The 24,588-nt window shown below is 46.5% G+C and overlaps 1 protein-coding gene across 1 annotated transcript in view; it reads left to right on the top strand.

The window, feature by feature from the left end:
- SYN3 (synapsin III) overlaps window positions 1–24,588 on the top strand; it is a 941,464-nt gene that overhangs the window by 150,522 nt on the left and 766,354 nt on the right. The gene's annotated exons all lie outside the window — the stretch shown is intronic.

The following is a 24,588-nucleotide window of genomic DNA, read 5'->3' as shown; positions in this document are numbered from 1 at the left end:
CAGGGAAGTACAATTCTCTGTAGTCAGATGTCCAACCTATGTCTTGTGGGAAATTCGGCTGCAGACAATACATTGGGCAACAGTAAAGCTACACCTCAAGTGAACCTGGAGTATTTCACACTTCTTTGTGATGTGCAATATTTCCCATCTTTTTGTGTTATTTCACTTCTTCCACCTCTTCTGAAAAATAACACGGACTCGTCACAGTGCTACAGCTCCTCGAGCAATGGAAGCAACACTTCATGGCATTATGGGCACCAAGGTGCAGAACAGGTTTCCTCTAGAGCTGAATGACCTGTGGGCCAGGAGAACAGGTTATGTCAGTTCTGCAAATGGAAACATGCTGCTGGAAGAGAAATTCTGATTTCTGTGGGCATGACTAAAAAGCATGGAGGATTTACATAGGAGTGCATAACACTCCGTGTCTGCATGGCTCATCTCATTGTCATGTGTCAGAATTTTGCATCAAGTAATGGATTGTCAGAGGTCTGTGATATGCTAATGCATTTTCATGTTAAGCTACAGACATCACATTTGATCCTTCAGACAGACCATAAGATGTCATGAAGACATAACTAGAAACAAGGAATATTTGGTGTAGCGCATCAAATAAGTGGTATGCTGTGTTAGTGGCCCTAGACCGTGACCACCAAATTTGTATTCATTTACGCATTTTTTGTATTTGTTGAACCCACAAACATGGCACCAAGTATCTAAACATGGGTGGTTTATCCAGAGGAAAGGTATGTTTTTAGAGATATTTAGAGTTGCAGAAGAGTATGCTCTGACTGCTGAGAAGGGAGAATGTGCCACAGGGAGGCAAACACTGAAAAGGCTCACTACCCCTTGTGTTCATGATTGTAAGACGGAAACACAAACAGGGGTAGAAACACAAAAAAACATGTTGTTGGGAGGTGACACACACTCCCACTAGGTACTACCAAGCATCTCCTTCAATTTGAGAGGACGTTCCTCCTTCAGTAGGAAGGACAGGAACATCAGTACAGACCTTTCACATCCAGAACAAGTCAGGAGGTAGTTTGGAAAGGACAAATGCATTTGACCTTCAAAGAAAAATGGCCCAGGGCAGTGCCACACAGTTACAAACCTTTAACCACACAGAAGGTCAAACTGAGCTCTTTCCACTGGGAATTTGTGTTCACATATAATCTGTTTATGCCTTGATATTTGGATGAAATATACTGTTAAAGGAGTGATGAGGAGAGGATTGTGAGGAATGTTTCCTTTCTACCTTAAAATACAGAGGTGCCCCCCTTTTCTAATTGCCACAGTATTAAAGCTATTTGTAACTGGCACGGTTTGAAGATAATCATGACCTGGGCAGGCTAAACACAAGTCCCAAAGAGTCACTGTTGTTATTGAGAGAAAAATGCATTTCACCCAGTGGTTGCAGCAGGTTACTGTTGTCACTGAGAGAAGTGTGGGAATGCTGTATGGCAGGGATTTTGTGGATCCTGCAGATTCTGTAACTTCACCTCACAGAAATGGGAGGAAGATGCATTCATTTTAACCAAACTTTGAGGTTTGCAGGGCATTCTGGGTTAGAAAATGCAGTGGGATCCACAGAAGGTGAAGCACTCCGGACTCCACTGTGTATCTAATTTACAGAAATGTCTGGAAATCATAGGTCTCCCTAGTTGGGGGCTAAGCCCAGGCTCAAATACTGCATCTACCCACATCACCAAAATGTGTATTTTCAAAGCGAAAGCTTGATGTTTTCATGTTGCATTTGGAGGCCTATCTTATTGCAGGTGATAGGTCCAACAACACAATTTTTACTGGGAGAAGTGTGAGAATGCTGGGTGAAGAAATGTTGTGAATATCCACAGATTCTGGTAGTTTCCTTAAAAAAATGTGAGGTAAATTTATGCTTTTAACCAAAGTTCGAGGCTGGCAGGGCATTCTGGGTATGACAAGGCAGTGGGGTACACACACCACCATGGACTCTTCTGTTTTTTTAATTTTCAGAAATGCCTGAGTTTAGAAGGTTTGCCTTGAATGGGGCCAAACCCAGGCCTAAAATACTGCAATTAAGCACATAACTAAAATGGGTCAATTTTCATGGCTTAGAGACTCCAGGTTGCATTTTGGGGCCAGTCAGGTCACAGGTATAGGCCCAGCCACAAAAGTGTGGTATGTTTTTATGAGGAGAACACTGGAAACACAAAATAGTATAACGTGTCATTATCACTTAATTTCTCTTCCTCCTTGGACTCAAATGTAAGACAGTGTGCAAGAAAGGACACATTTTGAAAAATGCCAGTATCTAGAGAACAATTAAAAAATGCATAGATTTCCTTCATACCCATTTTGTGCGCATAGATTTTACAATATCAATTGATGCATGGTCGCTACACAATGACAAAACATCACATGTCTTTGGACAACCATCTCTATCTCTCTGTTCATCCATCAGTTCTGTCTCTCTCTCTCTTCTTCTCTTACTCTTTTCTCCCTCTCTCATCTCTCTTGGCGTTTTTAATCACTTTCTATCGCCTTTCTCCTTAAGCGCTAACCAAGCCTGGTCCTATCAGGAGGGATAGGTTGGCCAGCCCCATCCTCCCCCACCCCCCAGGGTAGCCCTGTAGCCCTTCCAAGGCCCATTTACAAGCACAAAAACATATTTTTTTCTTTAATGATTGATGTGGGCTTTCAGCCATGTTTTCTGAGCCTAATTGTTCAACTTTCATAAAAAACATCAATGCCTTGGGCTACTTGAAGTGCCTGGGGAAGTGTGAAGTCCATGGGGGTGGTGACTGTTATCATGCACATGTGAAAAGCAGGGGTACCTGTGACATTCCAAGTTTATTCAAATAGATGCTTACGCTCCCATTACACAGTATTTAAGAGATGACATATGGCCAAGTCCACTGGAATTACGTGATTCTGCAGCCACTATGTTTTCTTCATAATTGTGGATTTACCACATTGAACACATATTCCATCATCTGTTATAGAAATCTGTAGATTTTAACAAAAACATTGTTTCTAGCTCAAATTGATCAAAAGTTACTAAAAATGAAGCAACATGTGTTGGTGCACAGTGCAAAGGTTAGCTGGTCACCTCTCAGTTGTCTACTGTTGTATTTAGGTATTAGACTGGTACTAAAGAGGTGAAGACTTCGGACAGTGTTACAGTGTTTAAAAATGGCAAAATAATGAAGTAATATTACCACAAAATGTTCCTAATTACACTGCATAATTTGCCTTTTCTTGCTGTGTAATTTTGTGAAACCAACCACATAATTTGTGCCTCCTCTGCCGCATAATTCCAGTGGCCCTGCATGTGGCAGAAACAATTTTCCATCCCAAAATAAGTAATTGAAAATGTAATTTCAATTAGTTTATATCTTAGCAGTGGTTTGTTTTATTTTGTTCCTGCTATTACATTATTCTTAGTTCGTGGTAATATACGAAAGTGACTGCCAATACCCCACATTTTGACTTCTCTGAAGTGAAAAGACTTTTGCCCAAGTTCTAGAACATCACCCAAATACAGCTTGGGCAGGAGCAGTGCAAGTTCTTATTATAAAAAGATCAGTAGTGGCATCTCTTCTGTGGCAGCGCTTGCAACACACACTGCCACTGCCCTGCCTACTCCCAATCACCTAGCTGCAAATTGAGGGGTACGCCTATGTAATCAGACCACCTGAGCTATACACAACCAAAATAAATGTAAAAAATGGTGGAAAATTGGGATCGATTATACCACAATTAAATTCAGTCCAATAAGACATTCAATCCTGATTGAAACATGAATTATTCAAGCAAATGCATTTAATGAGCAGTTTAGTGTTGCCATCTTCCATTATATCCAGAAGGACTCACCAATCCCTGAGTCAAACTAAAGATTATAATAAGCACAAAACACATATTTTATTGACACAAATTTCAAAGACGAGACCTTATTCTCTTGTCTCCTCTCAGTGATTCATCCTGTGGGTGTGCAAAAATTAAGTCCATGCAAAAATCCACCACAGAGGTCATCAAGCAGGAGAATCAGAACCCAATTTCCTCTATTTGTTTCTCCTTATCTCTCCACCACTTGGTCCGATAATATCATCTATAGTGGACACATCTAAATACCGTCAACACGTTTCGGCCTAGTTACACCCATGGCCTCCTCGGGACAGAATAGAAAAGACGAGAGGCAATTTGCCTATAGCAAAATATTGGCGACAACAAATCAAAACCAATTACGAGGGTCATATGTTATCGTCTGCTCGTTGACCAACATTGAAATTTCTGGAGAAACGATAATCTGTGCTACAAAATTATTTTTTTTTAAATGAAAGCCATCACGTGCTGCCAAGTGAAGACGCCTTGTGAATGCCATGTGCTACCAAACGAGAGGCGTGCTATGTCAATGGTCTCAAAATACAGGTGTGGGGTAACAGGCACATGCAAGTGCCACAACAAGGACTATGCAACCAGAGCCAAAGGGAAACTCCTCCGGTGCACAATCTGGAGTGAAACACGCAAGACGCTTACCAAACAGGAAGCAATCCGCCATATTCCCAGACCCTCATGTACTCCTTTCTGAAGACCCTCAGTCATGGACGTGCTAACATCTAATTGGCTGAAAAACATACAATTATTAGCAGGAGGGGAGGACCAGCTATGGGTCCAACCGCTATTCGGACGTATCCAAATTATGTTTTATTTCCTTCCTGCTGTGACATTATTCTTAATTTGTGGTAATATATGAAAGTGACTGCCAGTATCCCTAATTTTGACTTTTCTGAAGTGAAAGACTTTTGCCCAAGTTCACTAACACAATCCAGACACAGCATGGGCAGGAGCAGTGCAGGTTCCCATTGTACAAAGGTCAGTAGAGGCATCTCCTCTGTGGCAGAACTTGCAACACATATTGCCACTGTTCTGCCTACACCCAATCACCAGCAGTGCTAGCTGAGTCTGCTACAACAATTAGAAAGAAGGTAGCGCTCAGAAACCAAATTTTGGGGCACCAGTGACAGTGAACTTATTCTCTCCCTACAAATTCTCTCTTTATGTTCCAGGGGTTGATAGAAATGGATAACAGGGCTGCTGATATCCCCTCAGGTCCTCAGCCTATATGATGATATAGTTGGCTCGTGCACCTGCTACCAAGACATTCCTACAAACAGTAGCTTCATAAGTTCATATATTGCTACTCAGGTTTTAATTTCCGACTAAAGAGTGGGGCAGCAAGTGCTGCAAAGAACTCGGATGTCCTCCCATCAGTATAGAAGTCTGAGCTGCGAGGTCTCCCTGATCTGGATAAACGACACGTATTTGAGCTTCAAACAATTGTAATATTTTGGCACAATCTGAAAGGTAGAGCCCTTAACCCACATAGGCCACTGATGTTATAAGTTATCCGTGTGGGTGGTCTCCTTTCGTCACAAGCCCTGAAGGCCCCAGCTCCAGGGTCTCCACCACAGTGCCTCTACAGAGATGAGAAATGGGGGGCGATTAGAGGAGAGTGTAAGGACAGAAAGATGATGGTAAAGAAAAGAAAGGTGGGATAAAAGAAACAATTGGTAAGGAAAGAGGTGGCTGAAATAAGTGCAGATCAGTAAGCAGAAGGGATGAGAAGGAACATGACCGAGAGGGCTGATGAGAGAGGGGGAAGAGAGTGTGTGTCAGGTGATGAAGATGGTGTTTATAGGTGGATGAAGGGGGGTGATGGAGGAGGAAGCAGCAGGAGAAGGATGAGCAAAGTTTGGGATGGGAATAGGGTGAATAGTAGTTTTGTACTGAGAGGAGAATGGGAGGTGAGTAGAGGGAGGGAGTAAGGGAGCGTGCAGGTGGAGAATGAGGTTAGTTGAAGGGTTGGAATGATGAGAAAGGAAGGATATCCATGTGCAAATGATAAAATATGGGTGGGCAGGGAATGAGTGGTAGGAGAGTGGTAAGACGAGAGAGTGATGGGTGGGCAGGGTGATGGAGCCAGAGAGGGTGATGGGAACAGGAAGGACTACTGGGAGAAAGGAGGTGAATAGCAAAGAAGAGGGAACATGGCAGTCACAATTTATACAAGAGAGCTCAGTTTTGAGTCACTCACATTAGCTGCACATTTATACTTTGTTCCCCTTAAAATACATTTTACTCAAAGGACTGGCAGCTGAATATTGGTAGAAAAGCCAGCCACCCAATTGTAAAGTCCAGCCGTCAACCCCAGAAGCTGTGCTCTTGCCACTGAGGGCAGACAAGTGTCGCATTGGGCTCACATTGGACGTCTGACCAGTTGCCATCTTGGATTGCTTTTTCAATTATTGCAAATTTTTAAACTAAATGGGCAGCATTAGTTATTAGCCAGAACTACACAATTTTGCATAGCTAGTTACTATCTCTTAAAATACGTATGGCCCCTAAGTCTTTGCAGTTATTCTGTGTGCAGATTAGCACTCTCTAAATAATCAAGGAGTTAGTGTGACTGTTTTCCAAAATGTTGACAGCTGCCAGTCGCGAACAGGTACAAGGCAGCAGGATTGCAAGGTCCACTCATGCACGCAGGCACAACCGCTCGTATGCCCGGCCGGACAGTCCTTTTATTCCCTGGGAAACTGGTTGTGAGAGCCCAAGGCCACTGGTGGTGACTGTCACTTTCCCCAGCTCAACGAGCTTAATTGCAGTAAGTGCAGGGAGACTTCAAGAGAGGAAGAAAGGTGAAAGTAGAGAGAAAGCAATCAGAGAGGGAGGAGAGAGAGGGAACGCAGGGATGGGCATTGAGCGATTGCAATTGGAGGAGAAATAGTGAGCAGGCTGGTTTGAGCCTTTGTGCCAGGGCTGCTTTTGGCTCACCAGTCCTGCTCCTATGGAAGCATGTCAAGCTTCCGTCAGATACAGAACATCTTTGACCATAGGGAGCAGCAGTCCAGGTAAGGAGGACAGAAGAAGTAGGTGGAGAGGAAGGATGGACATCAGAGAGGAGAGGCAGGTAAGGAGGAGTGTGTGGACGAGAGGGAGGAGGGTTAGGCAAAAAAAGGAAGGATAGTGAGCAGCGAGTGCAGGCGGTGAAGTGGAGAGAAGAAGGAGGTGGATGAGGAAGAGAGTGAGAGAAAGGCACAGAAGAGAACGAATGATGAGGCGAGAGAGAAGGGTGAGAGAGAAGTGGAGAGCAGTGAGAGTACGGCGAGGTGAAGAGAGAGAGAGAGAGAGAGAGAGACAGCCATGGCAGAGAGACCAGAGGATGTGATAGAGAAGAGGAGAGTGAGGCATGGAAAGAGGAGGGCGAGGTGAAAGAAAAGAGGGAGAAGGGGGAGGATTCAGAGGGTTGGAAGAGCAGTGGGAAGTGGGAAGAAAGGAGAGTAAGGTAGAGAGGAGGATGAGGCATAAAGAAAGACGGTTAAGGGGGACAGAAAGGAGAACAAGTCAGAAAAAAGGAGGGCGAGGCAGAGAGAGCAAAATAAAGGAAGCACTTCCAAGCAAAGCACTAGAAATAGAGTTAAAACTAGTAAGCTCGACCCCGAGTATGCAGCTCATCCCGCAACAAGACGACCCAGCATGCCCAGAGCCAGCTCTCAGACACCTGGAAAACACTGGACACCTTTATTCATCGTCATGGCCCACCCATGCTTCTTCATGACCCTGAATCTTGGAGCCGGGCCCAGTGCTTAACTTGAACCGGTGGTTTCTGGTGCTCGGCACTGGCAATTAATTGCCAACCCCAGGGTTCGACAGCTGCCACATGGTGGGGCTGTTTTTTCTAATTTAAAGATGAGCAGAGCAACTGTTTTTTCTAATTCAATATACATTGGAAACAACTAATACCCGCCTCCTAAGCCATTCTTGTAGCTTTAGAGGCATCAAACAGAATGAATTGTCACACTTCTAGCAGTGTGGTGGTTAGGAGTTGTGTAGGTACTGCCATTTGCAGCGCTAACAGTGACAATATGTGGTGCAAGCTGAGGTGGCCTCGTGAGGGCCCTGGCACTTAGTTTTTTTTTTTTTTTTTTACAAATTAAGCACTGGCCGGGCCTGTCCCTAATTGCGTTTGCTGCAAGAACTCGGGAAGCTTGGAAAGCGACAGAGGCACCAGCATCAGCCCCTTCGAAGAACGTTAATAATGTAAACACATTTGTCATGTTATTCTTCTATGTTGCCACAAGATGGCAGCCATGGAGCGCAATCTTGAAAAGGAGGCTGGAAATGTGGATAACAAGCCTCGGCACTGGAAGTAATGGAATCTTTTTAAGGCAAAGAACAGAATACAGTCTTGTAATGAAGCTATCTTTAACCCTCATCGGCTCACGTATATAAACTGTACCCTGTCCCAGGCCGAGCCCAGCCTTCCAGGGCTCAGAGCCCACTTCCTCGTGCAGAGATCAAAGGGAGAAGATGAAGCGCGCGCGCTGCACGCAGCTCGGGCCGTGTGACCCTTTGGGTCTTTTTTGTGTATATGTTATATTTGGGAACAGCCGTGCATTTCGACTGCAGTACTAACAATTTGAACTGTTCATTTCTGCCTTATCCCGAGCTCAATCTGCCTACTGGCCAGCGCACTTTGATTCTCAACCCGGAGTTTGGTGTGCCACCTTTGAGACTCTGCCCTTCTTTATGTGTAGTGATTGTTGACTGAGATTGAGGGGTTTTCATGGAGCGCGTGGTTGACTCCCTATAATACAGAAACAATGTCCTAAAGCAAAATGATGGGGGCCCCTGTAGAATGTGATGGGTGCCAGAGTCTCCAATACATTACAGATATTCCTTGCGCTTGGGGTCAGTGCCTCTCCCCTTTGAAAGGTTCGTCCCCCCTCTGGAGGCATGCCCCCCTTGCACTGTAGGAGCTGCAGGAGCCTCTGTTATGCCCCTGACTGGAAACAGAGGGCTGTTGTGTAACTGAGACTGCTCCGGTTACTTACCGGTAATCTTCATTACTCCAGGTCCAAGTCTTCCCCGATACAGTCCTTACACGTGAGATTCCATCTCCTCCTGGCAGACATTATTCCCTAGCCAAACTCAAAATACTTCCACCAACATGGCCCCGTTACCCAGGTGCCACTGCAAAGGGGAAGTAGACACACCACACATCCTGTAGTGCCAAGCAAACCACAGAAAAAAGGAACCACATTAAATTAACCCCCGCCCCCAAAGGATGGAGGGAGGGGGAATCTCAGGACTGTATCGGGGAAGACTTGGACCTGGAGTAATAAAGATTACCGACATGTAACCGGAGCATTACCTCCACATCCATCTTCCCTGATCCAGTCCTAACACGTGAGAAATACCCAAGCCACACGGATTGATTACATGTAGATAAAAACAGAAAACAGCAGACTGCGAAGTACAAATGTCGAAGAGTTTAACAAGAAAAACAGAAACAAAGTCATTATGACACTTCAGACAACACATAGGGCCTCATTCCGACCATGGCGGTCATGGACCGCCAGGGCCGGGGACGGAGGAAGCACCGCCAACAGGCTGGCGGTGCTTCATGGGCAATTCTGACCGCGGCGGTAAAGCCGCGGTCAGAAAAGGGCAACCGGCGGTTTCCCGCCGGTTTACCCCTGCCCCAAAGAATCCTCCATGGCGGCACTGCTCGCAGCACCGCCATGGGGATTCCGACCCCCTTCCCGCCATCCTGGTCCTGGCGGTAAAAACCGCCAGGAACAGGATGGCGGGAACGGGTGTCGTGGGGCCCCTGGGGGCCCCTGCACTGCCCATGCCACAGGCATGGGCAGTGCAGGGGCCCCCTAACAGGGCCCCATAATGATTTTCAGTGTCTGCCTAGCAGACACTGAAAATCGCGACGGGTGCCACTGCACCCGTCGCACCCCTTCAACTCCGCCGGCTCCATTCGGAGCCGGCTTCATTGTTGAAGGGGCTTTCCCGCTGGGCCGGCGGGCGGCCTTCTGGCGGTCGCCCGCCGGCCCAGCGGGAAAGTCAGAATGACCGCCGCGGTCATTTGACCGCGGTACGGTCTTCTGGCGGTTCCCGCCAGGCGGGCGGCTTCCGCCGCCCGCCGGGGTCGGAATAACCCCCATAATCTGCAAAAGGAGAAGAAAATCCATCTTCTAACTGACCCCAATAATGGTACAGAAAAGTATGAGGGGAGAACCATGTGGCTGCACAGCAAAGTCTTGCAAGGAAGCCACTTTAAAGGAAGCCCAAGAGACAGCCACCCCCCTGGTAGGCCTACCCTGAACTTGAGAAGGGACATCACAGGCAGACAAATCGTAGGCACACAAAATAGCAGATTTAATCCAGTGGGAAAGGGAAAAAATGGAAGGAACAGAACCTTTATTACCCACACCAAAGGTAAAAAACAGGGAGTCAGATTTCTGAAAAGAGGAGGTCCTATGCAAATAAACTTGCAACGCCCTATGAACATCAAGCGCATGCAACTGACCCTCTTCATCCAAGGATGGATCAGGGTACAACACAGGAAGAACAATATCCTGAGAGCAGTGACAAGATGAAGGAACTTTAGGCAAAAATGCTGAACTGGGGCGTAACACCACCTCATCAGGAAAAAAAAGAGAATGAAAAGGGAGATAGAATGCAAAACACCAATTTCACCAATCCTGTGCCCAGAACAAAGATCCACCAAAAACACCTTTTGTGTCAGATACTTAAGGTCCAAAGAATCCAGATACTCAAATGGTGCTGCCGTCAAACCATGATGGACTAAGGGAAATCCCAAGGAGGAACTGGGGACCATATAACTGGGCGCTGCTGAAAAAAAACCTCTGTAACAGCAGGGAAACAAAAGGAGCAAGAGTTAACATCTCCTCACCCTGAACAGCCTGGAGGGCTGCCCACTGAGCCAGAATAGTTGAGACAGCCAAGCCAAGTTCAAAGCCATCCCTCGAAAAATCCAATATCCTGACTGGGCCACAACTAAGGGGCAACAACTGTTTGGAGGCACACCACTTCTCGAAGTTCCCCCAATACCTATTATATGGCTTCCTAGTGGAAGGATGACTGATGAACGGAGTCTGCCACTGCTGACGAACACCCCAGAGTCAACAACCTTAACCTGTCAGAAGCCAAACCCCCAGATTCAAATGACAGAGACTGCAGAGAAAGGGGCAAGGGGTAGGGTTGAAGGGCAAGGTCCAAGGAGGAGCCACTGCCGTCTCTCGCAACAGGGGAAACAGAGGCCTCCTCACCAGTGCTTGAAATGGAAAAATTAAAGTGCAGGTACTCTGTGCCAGGGTACCTGCTTGTTTCCGAGAAGTGCCGGTACTCTCCAATTAAAAGTATTACGTTTTTCTTGAGATATGCCGGTACTCTACCTCTCAAAATAAAAAAGTGCCGGTACTCAGTACCAGACAGTACTGGCCCATTTAAAGCACTGCTCCTCACCCATCCAGGGACCACTAAGAGGACCAGGGCATGATCCTCCCTGATCTTCTGAAGCACTCTTGGAATCAATGGAAAACGAGGGAAGCAATACAGGAGACCGGGAGGCCACTGGACTCAGAGGGGAATCCGTCACTCATGGTCCCCTGGCTGGAATCAGAGAGCAAAACTGAGAGAGGGAAAAGTACTCTTTTGTGGCAAACAGGTCCAACCTTGGGAGGCTGAACTGACGAGTGTTGTCTTGAAAGACCCAGGAAGAAAGACACAAGGATTTTGATGATGTGAAGGACCTACTCAATTGATCAGCAAGTCCCTTCTCCTTCCTCAGAAGATAGACTGCCCAGAGAGAAAGAAGAATGAGCTCTGCCCAAGCACAAATCTCCCTGGTCATGGTCAACCTGTAAAGGGAGGAAACCATCCGCCCGCCTGTTGATATAGGCTCTGGCTGTATGGTTGTCTGTCTGAACACAAACAGGATTCCCCTGTATCAGAGGATGGACCACAGTAGAGCAGCTCTCCCTTCAGGCAATTCCTTCCAATTGGAGGAATTGAGTGCCTCCTGTCTGGACCACCGTCCCTGGGCTCTGAGGTTCCCAAAAACTGCACCCCAACCCTTTTTGCTGGCGTCTGAGGTGATAATCAGAGGAATGGGCTGTGGTCAACTGGAACCCCTATTGCAAGTTCCCCAGGACCAACCATCACTGCAAAGCCCTGATCTGAGAAGAGACAGGAACCAAACCCTTGAAGTCTTGGTAGAGGGGAATCCACTGGCATAACAAATGATGTACCAAGGGATACAGATGCAATGGCTCCAAGGGTACAAGGGCTAGGGCTGAAGCCATTTCCCCTTGACTTAACAAGCACAGGCTGGCTGACGCTTTAAAAGACTTCAAAAGATCTGAAAGGTGAGCTACAAGCCTGGTGGCCCTGTCTGGCGAAAGAAACACCACCCGTGTCCATACAAAACAGAGCCCCCATGAACTGGAGTGTCTGTATTGGATGCAGATTGGACTTGGCCAGATTCAACAGGAATTCATGGCTCTTCAGAACATGACACACCCCCATCTCATTGTCTTGGCCAGGGAAAAAGAAGAAGAACTGATTAGCCAGTCATCCAAATATGGGTATGCATGGACACCATCAGAATGCAAAATACCCTCCAAGGGAGCCAAGAGCTTGGTAAAAACTCTTGGAGCTGAAGTTAACCAATTGCAAAGCGTAGAAACCGCTGGTGCCCGAGGCAGATCAGCGCCATAAGGTAGGCATCCATCATATCCAGAGAAGACAGAAACACCCCTCATCTGAGCAAAGGGAACATGCGTTGCAAGGTTGTTACTTTGAAGGTCTGGTGCCCCAAAAACCTGTTCAAGGGCTTCAAGTCCAGAACCGGACGAAAGCCCCCTGAAGGCTTCTGCAATAGAAACAGAATTGAATGAAACCCCTGACCCCAATCTGACTGTGGAATTGGGACAAGCGCCTTCTTTTGCAACAATGTCTGCACACCGTCCAGCAGTGCCTGGCTTTTCAAGGGGTCTCTGGGCATCAGGGTAACCTTGAAAAAATACACCAGAATGTTTGTGAACTCCAAACGATAACCGCTGGATACCACGTGGTCTGCCCAAGCATCTGACATGGTGGAAGCCCAGGTCTCTTTGAAATTCCACAGACATCCCCGAACTGGAACATCCAGATGATAGAACTTTAGAGGCACGGCACCTGAGTAACCAGCGGCTGAGGGCTAAAACCGGTATTTATCAGAGTGAAAGGCTCCCCGGCCCTGACCCCGACAGACCTGAGATGCCCCCCTACAGGATGAGTAAGGAAAGGTGCTTTAGTAGACAAAACCTTTACCCCAGGAAAAGATTTCACAGGTGCAATCAATTTCTTGTTCTCAGCAGTCTTTTTAACCATATCTTCCAATTGCTGCCCAAACAACTTAACGCCATCAAAAGGAAGTTTCAACAAAGCAGCTTTCTGTGAAGCATCAACCCTCCACGTACGCATCCGCAAGTGACGGTGGGCTGAAACAGCATCCCCCGAGGTAGCTGCTGTAGAAGAGAAACTATCAAAAGACGCACCTGAAAGGAAACAAACTTGTTGTTCCATAAGAACAAGGAGAGCTGAATAGTCTAAACCCTCTGCCCTTTGTCTGCCAAGGAGTGGAAATCCTTGAGCAATGATTGATCCATGTAAATGGAATATGCATTTTCCTTCATTGCAAACATTGGCTGCTGCATATGCCCTCTTGATTGCGCCCCCCCCATACCTTTTTATCCACGGCATCAAGAGGGGAAGCATCCTCAGAAATAACTTTGCCCTGGGTAGATAAACCCACCATAAGGTTACCGACTTTAACCGAGGCAGGAAGTTCCTCTGAAAAGTTGGCAATGGGATACTGCTTGGCCAAGAATCAAAGAAAACAGGACTTAACTATGTCCCTTCATTCGTGTTGCAACACTTTCTTAATTACAGCATATAAAGGTACAGAGTCAGGCTCTTGCTGCATATACTGTGCCAAAAAGTCATTCTCAGGTGCCACATCCACCCCTGGGAAGTACAGATTGGTGCACAAATGCTGCAGGACCTATGAAAGCTCTGCTCCCTGAATGAAAGGGCCCTTTTTGTTTTCCTCCTCCATGTCACCAACATCCCTCATAGCCTCGCCTGACTCCAGCCTTCAAGGGATTTTAGGGGCAGGAGGGCCTTCTGTGGCTCAAAAAGCAGCCGCCACAGCCACACCAATCATCTGCAAGGGGGGCTGCGAGGGAGCGTCCCTGGATGAGCCAGGGGCATTCCCAAAGTCAGACTCCATAATGCAAAGAAAGGGAAAAGCAGTTCCACCACTACAGCAGAAATGAAACTGACTGACTTCCCGCTTGTCGGCCGGTTTCTAAGCAACACAGATCACGGAAACGCCCGCAAGATTTGTGGAGTCGTGCAAAGTCAAAATGGGCATACCTGCCCCGTAAAAGGAAAAGGAACCGCTTGGTGCTTAAAGTAATGCGGGCAAGAGGTACTCCCAAAACCGTCGCTTAGCGCTGAAACAACCAAAAAGCGGGCATTGAAAAACAATATCGGTAAACAAAAAGAAGGACGCCAAAAAAACAAAGCAGTACCTTCCCCCGAACCCAAAAGCAACAACACAGAGGTCCGAAAAAACAGACCCCACTTACCTGAGTCAGCCAAGGAGTCTGAGCCTGCAGAAAAAGTGACAGGATGTGTGGTGTGTCAACTTCCCCTTTGTAGTGGCACCTGGGGAATGGCGGTCATGTTGGGGGAAGTATTTTGAGTTGACTAGGGAATAATGTCTGCCAGGAGGAGATGGAATTTCACATGCAAGGACTGGATTGGGGAAGACTTGGACCTGGAGTAATGAAGCATTTACTGCCTGCTCGGAATAGAAGATCCACTGCCCACTCCCAATTCAACTTCTATTCCCCACCTAAACTATAATATTTCTATCTGTCCAGACCGCATCATACTGCCCACACACGCTTCCCAAGCAGACTGCAACATCTACTGCACATTCCCAATTCAACATCTATTCCCCACCTAGACTAAAATATCTTACGTCTATCCTGACAGCATCATGCTACCCACTCATGCTGCCCACGCAGACTGCACCATCAATTGCACACCCAAAGCAACATCAACTGCCCACTCCCAGTTCAACAGCTACTACGCACCTAGATTGCAAAGTCTACTGCCTATACAGACAGCAATGTCTACTGCCCAAGCTGACCACAACCAATATTGACTGCTGACTCCCATAGCAACAATTACTGACCACTAACACATCAACATCCACTGTCCAAACAGACTTCAACATCTACTGCAATTACAAAGCGTCATCCACTGCCCACTACTAAATCAACATCTGTTCCGTCCCTAGACTGCAACATCCGTTGCCTATAAAGTCAGCAATTTTACTGCCCACCCAGACTGCAGCATCTACTGTCCACTCCCAGTTCAACATCTATTCCGCCCCCTGGACTGCAACATCTGCTGCATCTTCAGACAGCAACTTTACTGCCCACTCCCAGTTCAGCATCTATTCCCCACCTAGAGTGCAATATCTATGGCCCACCCGCACTGCAAGATTTACTGCCCACTCCCAGTTTCACGTGTATTCCCCACCTAGGCTGGAACATCTGCTGCCTGTCCAAACAGCAACACTTACTGCACACCCACACTGCACCATCTACTGCCCAAGCAGAATGCAACATCTACCCAATGCAACATCTACTGCCCGTCCCCAATTCAGCCTCTATTCCCGTCCAATACCACAACATCTACTGCCTAAGCAGACTGTAACATCTACTGTACTCCCAATGCAACACTCACTGCCCGCTCCAAATTCAGCATATATGGTCCGATGTATCAAAGGGTTTTACCCATTCTGTGCCTATGGGAAAATGCGTTGGTACATATGGCCGCTATTCCCTATATATTGGAGGTGGGCACACCTTTCCGTTTCAGAAAAGCACAGTGTTTCAATTGCATTTATTCCTACACTTCTACTTTTTGCTTTGCATCTTATTGAAATTCATCTGGTAGCACATGAAACGGTCTGATTGTGTCTTCTGTCATTATCTGACCAAGATGTTCAATGCCCTTCTCTGTCCAATCTTCTCGGTACATCATTTTGCCATCAGATTGGAGGGCATTGTTGTTCCAGATCGTCACCTGGACCTGCAGAAGGCCATTATTTGTGAACAGTTTATGAGCGGACCAACACGTTTACTCATTTTGCTTAAATATTGCCTTCTGTAGATCAAGTGATTCTGACAGGCTGGTGTGTGACATGCACATTTCGTCCCAAAAGTCTTTTATTCAGTTAGGGGTTTATAGATTTGAGAAGAAGAAGTATATTGAATGCGCTCTGAGATGGGCGTAAGAGCATTATTATAGGTGTAGGACCCCAAGAACTTCTGAGCTCTTTGCTGTCTTTAGTATACACATTGTTAAGGGAGGACCCTCATTGGAAGATAGATTTAGTAAACGCCAGTGGGAGCTTTCCAACAATGGGATTGAATCTTGGTGCTATCACTATTCCACTATTTTTATAACTTGCGCTTCCCCCCAAATGGACCAGTGCAGCCAACATGCAGGATCCATTGCAAGTCCAACATGCAAAGTAAGTCAGCTATGGTGTCATCAAGTTATTTATATCTAAGCTCAAAAATACTGATAGCTTCACATTGCTGGGAGATACAATTAGACTTTCGCTGGTGTGAGTGAGTATGCAGATACACTTGAGTTAATAATATCAACACATTGGTTGGAATGATGTGTAATATCTAGTAAACACTGTTGTGGGGCGAGAAGACTCTTCACCCACACTAGCTGTCATGATTTGTCATCATTCATCCTTCAATGCGTCATCATGAAGCTCAGAAGCTTCATCCGGAGCTCTTGGGGGTCTTTCGATGTATCTTATGTGGTAGAGTGAAGAGGATAGAGGGCCCTAAAACTGATGTTAAAATGGTATTAGGGTGGGTGCAATCACACTTATTTTATTAATTTAAATAGTACTATCCTATCCTATACAAGATTAAAACTAAAAAAAGGAGTGGGAAAGAGTAGGTGATCGTTATGGTATGTTTCTCACAATCCTGTCATGGTCAACATGTTCCGCAACATGTTTCAACCTTAACCTAGTGCGTGGTGGCTGGGCTTTCATCAGGACCAAGAAATCTTACTTACATTCTTAGTATTCTAACTTCCTTATCTTAGTGAAAATAACAGAAAATATTATCTGATCTGTAAAGGTCCTTGGAATCCCTTTCACTTTGTTGTTTAATTGGGAAAAACATAGAAAACAATGCTATCTCGGAAAAATGACCTCACTGGAATCCCAATCTTGTTTTGGAACATTTTCACATTGTGTTATCCTTCACCGTTTAAAAAGAGATAGCATTGTTTTTTTAATTATTCCTTACAATAAAATAAAGCAATATCAGGAAAGTGACCACAAGCACGAATGAAGAACCCCTCAGCAGTGTTGTTATTAACAAGGGTAGGCTCAGAAGAAAGCTTCTGGTCACAATTTAACACAATTTCCATTGCAGTGAAAGGTATCTCTCCTTTCAAGCTCTTAGCTGGGAGAAAATCTGGTGCAACTAGTAAATGCACACCTTCCTGCTATATGGCCCTGTAATTCTGAGCTATTTCTATAATACTAATTGTCAATTGACTGCTCAATAAATGTAGTTAAGTGGCTCTGTGCCACACCTGATACACGGTGGCCTTCGTTACAAATGACCTGTTCTTTTCTGCTCCCTTTCCAATTTCTTGTTTGCATAGAAATCGGATTTACAAGTTTTGTGGTAATTACTGCATTCCGTAAAATGTACCAAGGGAAAATACACAATAAGTACCGGGACATTCAGATTTTGTTGCAGAAAGCATCAAAGTCCACTTTTGATGTCTCATGTAAAGATGCGTCACTTTTAGAAGCTGATAAATTATTGCTCCGGTTCCCAGAATATTAGATTTTAACAGGTGCAGTAATTATTGCTTCACCCCCCAAGCCTCTCGTGACCAGGGCTTTAACCAGTTCAGGCGATTTAACCAACATCAAGTTCCATGATCTGAATTCATTTTCGTTATATTCTGTCCACAGTGGAACAAGTGAAACTTTGCCGCCCAGAATCCAATAGGTTCTTGGCAAAAAATCCAGAAGTGACTAATTCAGTGAATGATGACACAATCCATCTCAACACCACAGCTGCCATCACCGAGCAATGCAACATTATAGAAGGCCTGTTGTCGGTGATTGACAGAGATGCAGGGGTGGGTAGAGAGAGATGAATGTTTTTCTCTACACTGGGTGGTCCTTTCACTGGGAATCTTACCTGAGCAAAAAAAGCACCCAAATAAGGAGTCAGGGGCAGATAGATGAGGCAATGTGTCCCTAAATATAAGATTCAAAACAGCATTTCAATAACAGTCAATAAGTAAGGACTGACTCAAAAGGCTGGAGCTCAGTGAATGATAATCATGGAGGTTTGTTCAAATAGTAAAGTGCAATACAGCAGGGAAAAATAAAGTTAGTCTCAATAAATCAGGAACGAGGCTCAGAAAGCAACTGCCATGATGACTCTTAGCTTTATAAATAGATGCAGCAACTTCTGAAGTTTAAAATGTGCGGTAAATCAATAAAAAATCAAGTTTTATACCTAGTAGAGACCCAAAGACGTATGACTCACCCCAACGCTTCCCCTTTATAGATAATTTCACCAAAGACAGCAGTGGACATCACACGTCAGAAAAGAGTAACCAAATCTAACAATACATCAACAAATCAAAATACAGTATTATAAAACGTCATATAATACCGCATCTTAGCGCTATCCCGATAAATGAATAATAATATGATCCAGTTGATCCCGATAAATGAGTAATAATATGACCCAGTTGAGCTAATGTTATCGGAAACAGCAGCACAAACCTGGATACTTAAACAACAGAGAGTCTCCTGATGAATGGCCCACAGTGAGTGAACAGAAAGGGCCTTGAAAAGTAACTAAAGGTTTCCTCTGGAATTCTTTGGGAACAGCATTTCAACACCAAGCAACAGTGCGGTGTGAAAGAGAAGACGCACTAATACAAGATGGAGGCCAAGCCTAACTGAGGCCTAGTTTGGCGTAAATCAGAAAAGCACAGTCCTGTACATCACAGCATTATCTTTTCATTTGCACGAAAATTCATGTTAATAGGCAAATCAAAAAATAGCTACAAAAGTCCCTTTAAATGAGCTCCTCAAAGCGAGGAAGAAAGAAGTCAAACCGGACTGAGATCCCTTCAGAGGGCTTAGCCAGAAAAAACGTCAAGAGTGAAAGTGGAAAATGAACCAAGAAAATAAATGACTGGCCCCGGCTTGTCAGACCCGCTCGATGCATTAACAATTCCATAAACAAAGTACAATTTGTTCAAATGGAAACCTCTAAGAGGGGGTTAGATGTTGTAGAAGCAATTGCAAAGTGCTGGCAACAACAGGCCTGCCCGCGTTGAAGCCTGTGCTTGGGAGGGGAGGTTACATTTGGAGGTGAGTGTGGTGCGGGAGAAGCGGAAGGCCAACAATGACCTCAGAACAAAGTTTAACCAGCTTTGGAAATACGTGGAAGCGTTCCGGACTGAGTCTGATGAACATATCTGCTCTGCAGTGGATGAGGGCAGAGCTCAGCCCTGCACACCAGCTGGAAGCACAGTGGGGCCAACTCGCCAAGGCATTTATGAGTGGGATTTATAGCAGCTACTTTACTTGCTTGGCGAATTGGCCTCACTTTGTGTAATGGCTTCCAGGCCACCTTATCATCCTCCTTGTAAGAAAGTCCCCCCATCCTTCCCCGATGTGACGTGTGATACATGGTGGCACACCCTGACCGGTCCACAGTGAGCCGTCCTTACCTGCTGGAGGTCACAGCCCGCGAGAGAAGGGCTGTGCTTTGCTGGGCTCTGGTCCCGCTTCCACAGGTCTACTCCTGTTGTGGTGGCCTGTAGGAGTGTGACTTCCAGCCACATGTCAGGGCTCCCCACAAGCCCTTGGGATCAGGAAGCAGATACCTTCATGATGCTGCTCACTGCCTCCTGAGTCCATGATCTAATGAACCATCCAGGCTCTGGCACTGTGGGAGAGCCATAGTTCACACCGCTGCTCTCAAGGGACCCTGGTCTGAAGAGCAGAGTGATGCAGACGTAAACTCCTGAGTGGAGACCCACCTGTCACAGAGACTTGGGTCTGTAGGAGAGCCATAAGACACAGGGCCTGATTTCAATATTGGCGGATAAGTTACTCCATTACAACAGTGACGGATATCAAGTCTGCCAAAATCTAAATCCCATTATATCCTATGGGATTTAGATTCCAGCAGACGGGATATCTCTCACCGATGTGACAGAGTAACTCATCCCCCAATATCTAAATCAGACCCATATATCATTGGGCCTAGATATCAAGAGCAGAGTGTAGGAGGCTGGACTGGCTTGTAGTGAGTACCTAAGGGTACTTGCACCTTGCACCAGGCCTAGTTATCCCTTATTAGTGTATAGGGTGTCTAGCAGCATAGGCTGATAGATAATGGTAGCTTAGCAGAGCAGCTTAGGCTGAACTAGGAGACGAGTGAAGCTCCTACAGTACCACTTAGTGTCATATGCACAATATCATAAGAAAACACAATGCACAGTTATACTAAAAATAAAGGTACTTTATTTTGATGACAATATGCCAAAGTATCTCAGAGTGTACCCTCAGTGAGAGGATAGGAAATATACACAAGATATATATACACAATACCAAAATATGCAGTAATAGTCTTAGAAAACAGTGCAAACAATGTATAGTTACAATAGGATGCAATGGGGACACATAGGGATAGGGGCAACACAAACCATGTACTCCAAAAGTGGAATGCGAACCACGAATGGACCCCAAACCTATGTGACCTTGTAGAGGGTCGCTGGGACTATTAGAAAATAGTGAGGGTTAGAAAAATAGCCCACCCCAAGACCCTGAAAAGTGAGTGCAAAGTGCACTAAAGTTCCCCAAAGGACAAAGAAGTCGTGATAGGGGAATAATGCAGGAAAGACACAAACCAACAATGCAACAACGATGGATTTCCAATCTGGGGTACCTGTGGAACAAGGGGACCAAGTCCAAAAGTCACAAGCAAGTCGGAGATGGGCAGATGCCCAGGAAATGCCAGCTGTGGGTGCAAAGAAGCTTCTACTGGACAGAAGAAGCTGAGGTTTCTGCAGGAACGCAAAGGGCTAGAGACTTCCCCTTTGGAGGACGGATCCCTCTCGCCTTGGAGAGTCGTGCAGAAGTGTTTTCCCGCCGAAAGAACGCCAACAAGCCTTGCTAGCTGCAAATCGTGCGGTAAGCGTTTTTGGATGCTGCTATGGCCCAGGAAGGACCAGGATGTCGCAAATTGCGTCAGGAGAGAGAGGGGACGTCGAGCAAGAAAAGGAGCCCTCTCAGCAGCAGGTAGCACCCGGAGAAGTGCCAGAAACAGGCACTACGAGGATGCGTGAAACAGTGCTCACCCAAAGTCGCACAAAGGAGTCCCACGTCGCCGGAGACCAACTTAGAAAGTCGTGCAATGCAGGTTAGAGTGCCGTGGACCCAGGCTTGGCTGTGCACAAAGGATTTCCGCCGGAAGTGCACAGGGGCCGGAGTAGCTGCAAAAGTCGTGGTTCCCAGCAATGCAGTCTGGCGTGGGGAGGCAAGGACTTACCTCCACCAAACTTGGACTGAAGAGTCACTGGACTGTGGGAGTCACTTGGACAGAGTTGCTGGATTCAAGGGACCTCGCTCGTCGTGCTGAGAGGAGACCCAAGGTACCAGTGATGCAGTTCTTTGGTGCCTGCGGTTGCAGGGGGACGATTCCGTCGAGCCACGGGAGATTTCTTCGGAGCTTCTAGTGCAGAGAGGAGGCAGACTACCCCCACAGCATGCACCACCAGGAAAGCAGTCGAGAAGGCGGCTGGATCAGCGTTACAGAGTTGCAGTAGTCGTCTTTGCTACTATGTTGCAGTTTTGCAGGCTTCCAGGGCGGTCAGCAGTCGATTCCTTGGCAGAAGGTGAAGAGAGAGATGCAGAGGAACTCGGATGAGCTCTTGCATTCGTTATCTAAGGAATCCCAAGAGACAGAGACCCTAAATAGCCAGAAAAGAGGGTTTGGCTACCTAGGAGAGAGGATAGGCTAGCAACACCTGAAGGAGCCTATCACAAGGAGTCTCTGACGTCACCTGGTGGCACTGGCCACTCAGAGCAGTCCAGTGTGCCAGCAGCACCTCTGTTTCCAAGATGGCAGAGGTCTGGAGCACACTGGAGGAGCTCTGGGCACCTCCCAGGGGAGGTACAGGTCAGGGGAGTGGTCACTCCCCTTTCCTTTGTCCAGTTTCGCGCCAGAGCAGGGCTAAGGGGTCCCTGAACCGGTGTAGACTGGCTTATGCAGAAATGGGCACCAAATGTGCCCATGAAAGCATTTCCAGAGGCTGGGGGAGGCTACTCCTCCCCTGCCTTCACACCATTTTCCAAAGGGAGAGGGTGTAACACCCTCTCTCAGAGGAAGTCCTTTGTTCTGCCATCATGGGCCAGGCCTGGATGGACCCCAGGAGGGCAGATGCCTGTCTGAGGGGTTGGCAGCAGCAGCAGCTGCAGTGAAACCCCGGGAAAGGCAGTTTGGCAGTACCAGGGTCTGTGCTACAGACAACTGGGATCATGGGATTGTGCCAACTATGCCAGGATGGTATAGAGGGGGCAATTCCATGATCATAGACATATTACATGGCCATATTCGGAGTTACCATTGTGAAGCCACATATAGGTAGTGACCTATATGTAGTGCACGCGTGTAATGGTGTCCCCGCACTCACAAAGCTCGGCGAATTGGCCCTGAACAATGTGGGGGCACCTTGGCTAGTGCCAGGGTGCCCTCACACTAAGTAACTTAGCACCCAACCTTTACCAGGTAAAGGTTAGACATATAGGTGACTTATAAGTTACTTAAGTGCAGTGTAAAATGGCTGTGAAATAACGTGGACGATATTTCACTCAGGCTGCAGTGGCAGGCCTGTGTAAGAATTGTTAGAGCTCCCTATGGGTGGCAAAAGAAATGCTGCAGCCCATAGGGATCTCCTGGAACCCCAATACCCTGGTTACCTCAGTACCATATACTAGGGAATTATAAGGGTGTTCCAGTAAGCCAATGTAAATTGGTAAAATTGGTCACTAGCCTGTTAGTGACAATTTGAAAGAAATGAGAGAGCATAACCACTGAGGTTCTGATTAGCAGAGCCTCAGTGAGACAGTTAGTCACTACACAGGTAACACATTCAGGCACACTTATGAGCACTGGGGCCCTGGGTGACAGGGTCCCAGTGACACATACAACTAAAACAACATATATACAGTGAAAAATGGGGGTAACATGCCAGGCAAGATGGTACTTTCCTACACAGAGTGATGCAGCTTTCAGCCTCCTGAGTGGAGTCCCATCACCAAGGCCCTGGTATGCAAAGTACAGGCTTGGAGCTGTGGGAGGATACAGTGCCACTTTCATTGGGTCCTGATATCAAGAGAAGAGTGATGTAGTTTTGAGCCTCATGAGTGGAGTCCCATCACCAATAGAGGCTTGGGCTTGTGGGGGAGCCATTGGCAGCTTTCATGTGGCCTGGTCTCCAAGGCCGAATGATGCAACTCTCAGCTTCCCGAGTACCAACCCAGACCCTGGCAGGCAGTTAACAGGGTGGAGGCTTTGTGTCTGCCATCATTGCTCTGCCCATGTCTCTGCCTCGTCCATTCATTGGCTGTGCCTTCACCAAGATCGGCCAATCAGGAAAGAAAGCATGAGACCGAGCTCTCAGCGGTGTTTAGAGAAAAAAATGTCACCATCCCATATACTGGTAAATCTGCCAGCTTGAAAGGGCTTTTTGTCCTCACCCTTTCCTTGAGAGGCACACATGCGCACGTGATCCCGGGGCAAAACTGAGGACCACCCACCCCAAAACTGTCATCCACTGCATGTGCATACTGCTTTGCTGCAGGACAGTCACACTGCAGTACAAATGCACAAAGCCCTGGGTGGCCGGACCCTCTTACAGCGCTTCTCCGGTCTTGTCTCTGGGAACTGGATGTGGGATTCTACATGCATTCAGCAGTAGCACAGTGCACGTGCTCACACAACAGCGTAACAACTGCTGATCTGTGCAGTATCAGCAATGCTCGTTACTGCCCATCGACATGCAACCCCCACCCTTCCATGAAACCACACAGCTAGCTCCACCCACTCAGCACTCCTCCAAAACTAACCTCACCCCTCAAACATTCCCAGCCAATCTATTCCCTTCAACATACAAAAGTGTCAACTCTGAAAACCTGTGCACTGTGTGGAAGGAGGCGGGCCACCAACAGTGCTGCAAACTGGCGTAAAATTATGGTTTAGGATTTACTTTCTGGAAGGTATCTCTAAAGTAACGTAAAGTGGTGCTTTGTGCTAGTTTGGCTTCTTTGTATCCAGGAGGTGCCCCATGAGTGTTATGTGGGTGTGTGCATGGTTTCTGATGCAAAGTTCTATCTACTAACATTTGAAGAAGGTCCTTTGCACAAAATATTTACACCTTCTTGAGGCAGGGACAAAGTTGGAGAAAAGTTTTCTTTTTTCCAAACCTTTCTAACTTTGCATCTGCTCTGGACTGTACAGCACAAGTACAAAGTGGGAAAAGTTTTAAACTATGTCTTGGCATACTATTTTATACTGGAACGGTATC

The sequence above is a fragment of the Pleurodeles waltl genome, chromosome 4_1 (genome assembly GCF_031143425.1).
Source record: "Pleurodeles waltl isolate 20211129_DDA chromosome 4_1, aPleWal1.hap1.20221129, whole genome shotgun sequence".
Classification (NCBI taxonomy): Eukaryota; Metazoa; Chordata; class Amphibia; order Caudata; family Salamandridae; genus Pleurodeles; species Pleurodeles waltl.
The sequence above is the reverse complement of the archived record's forward strand: the minus strand, read 5'-3'. Positions and strand labels throughout refer to the sequence as shown.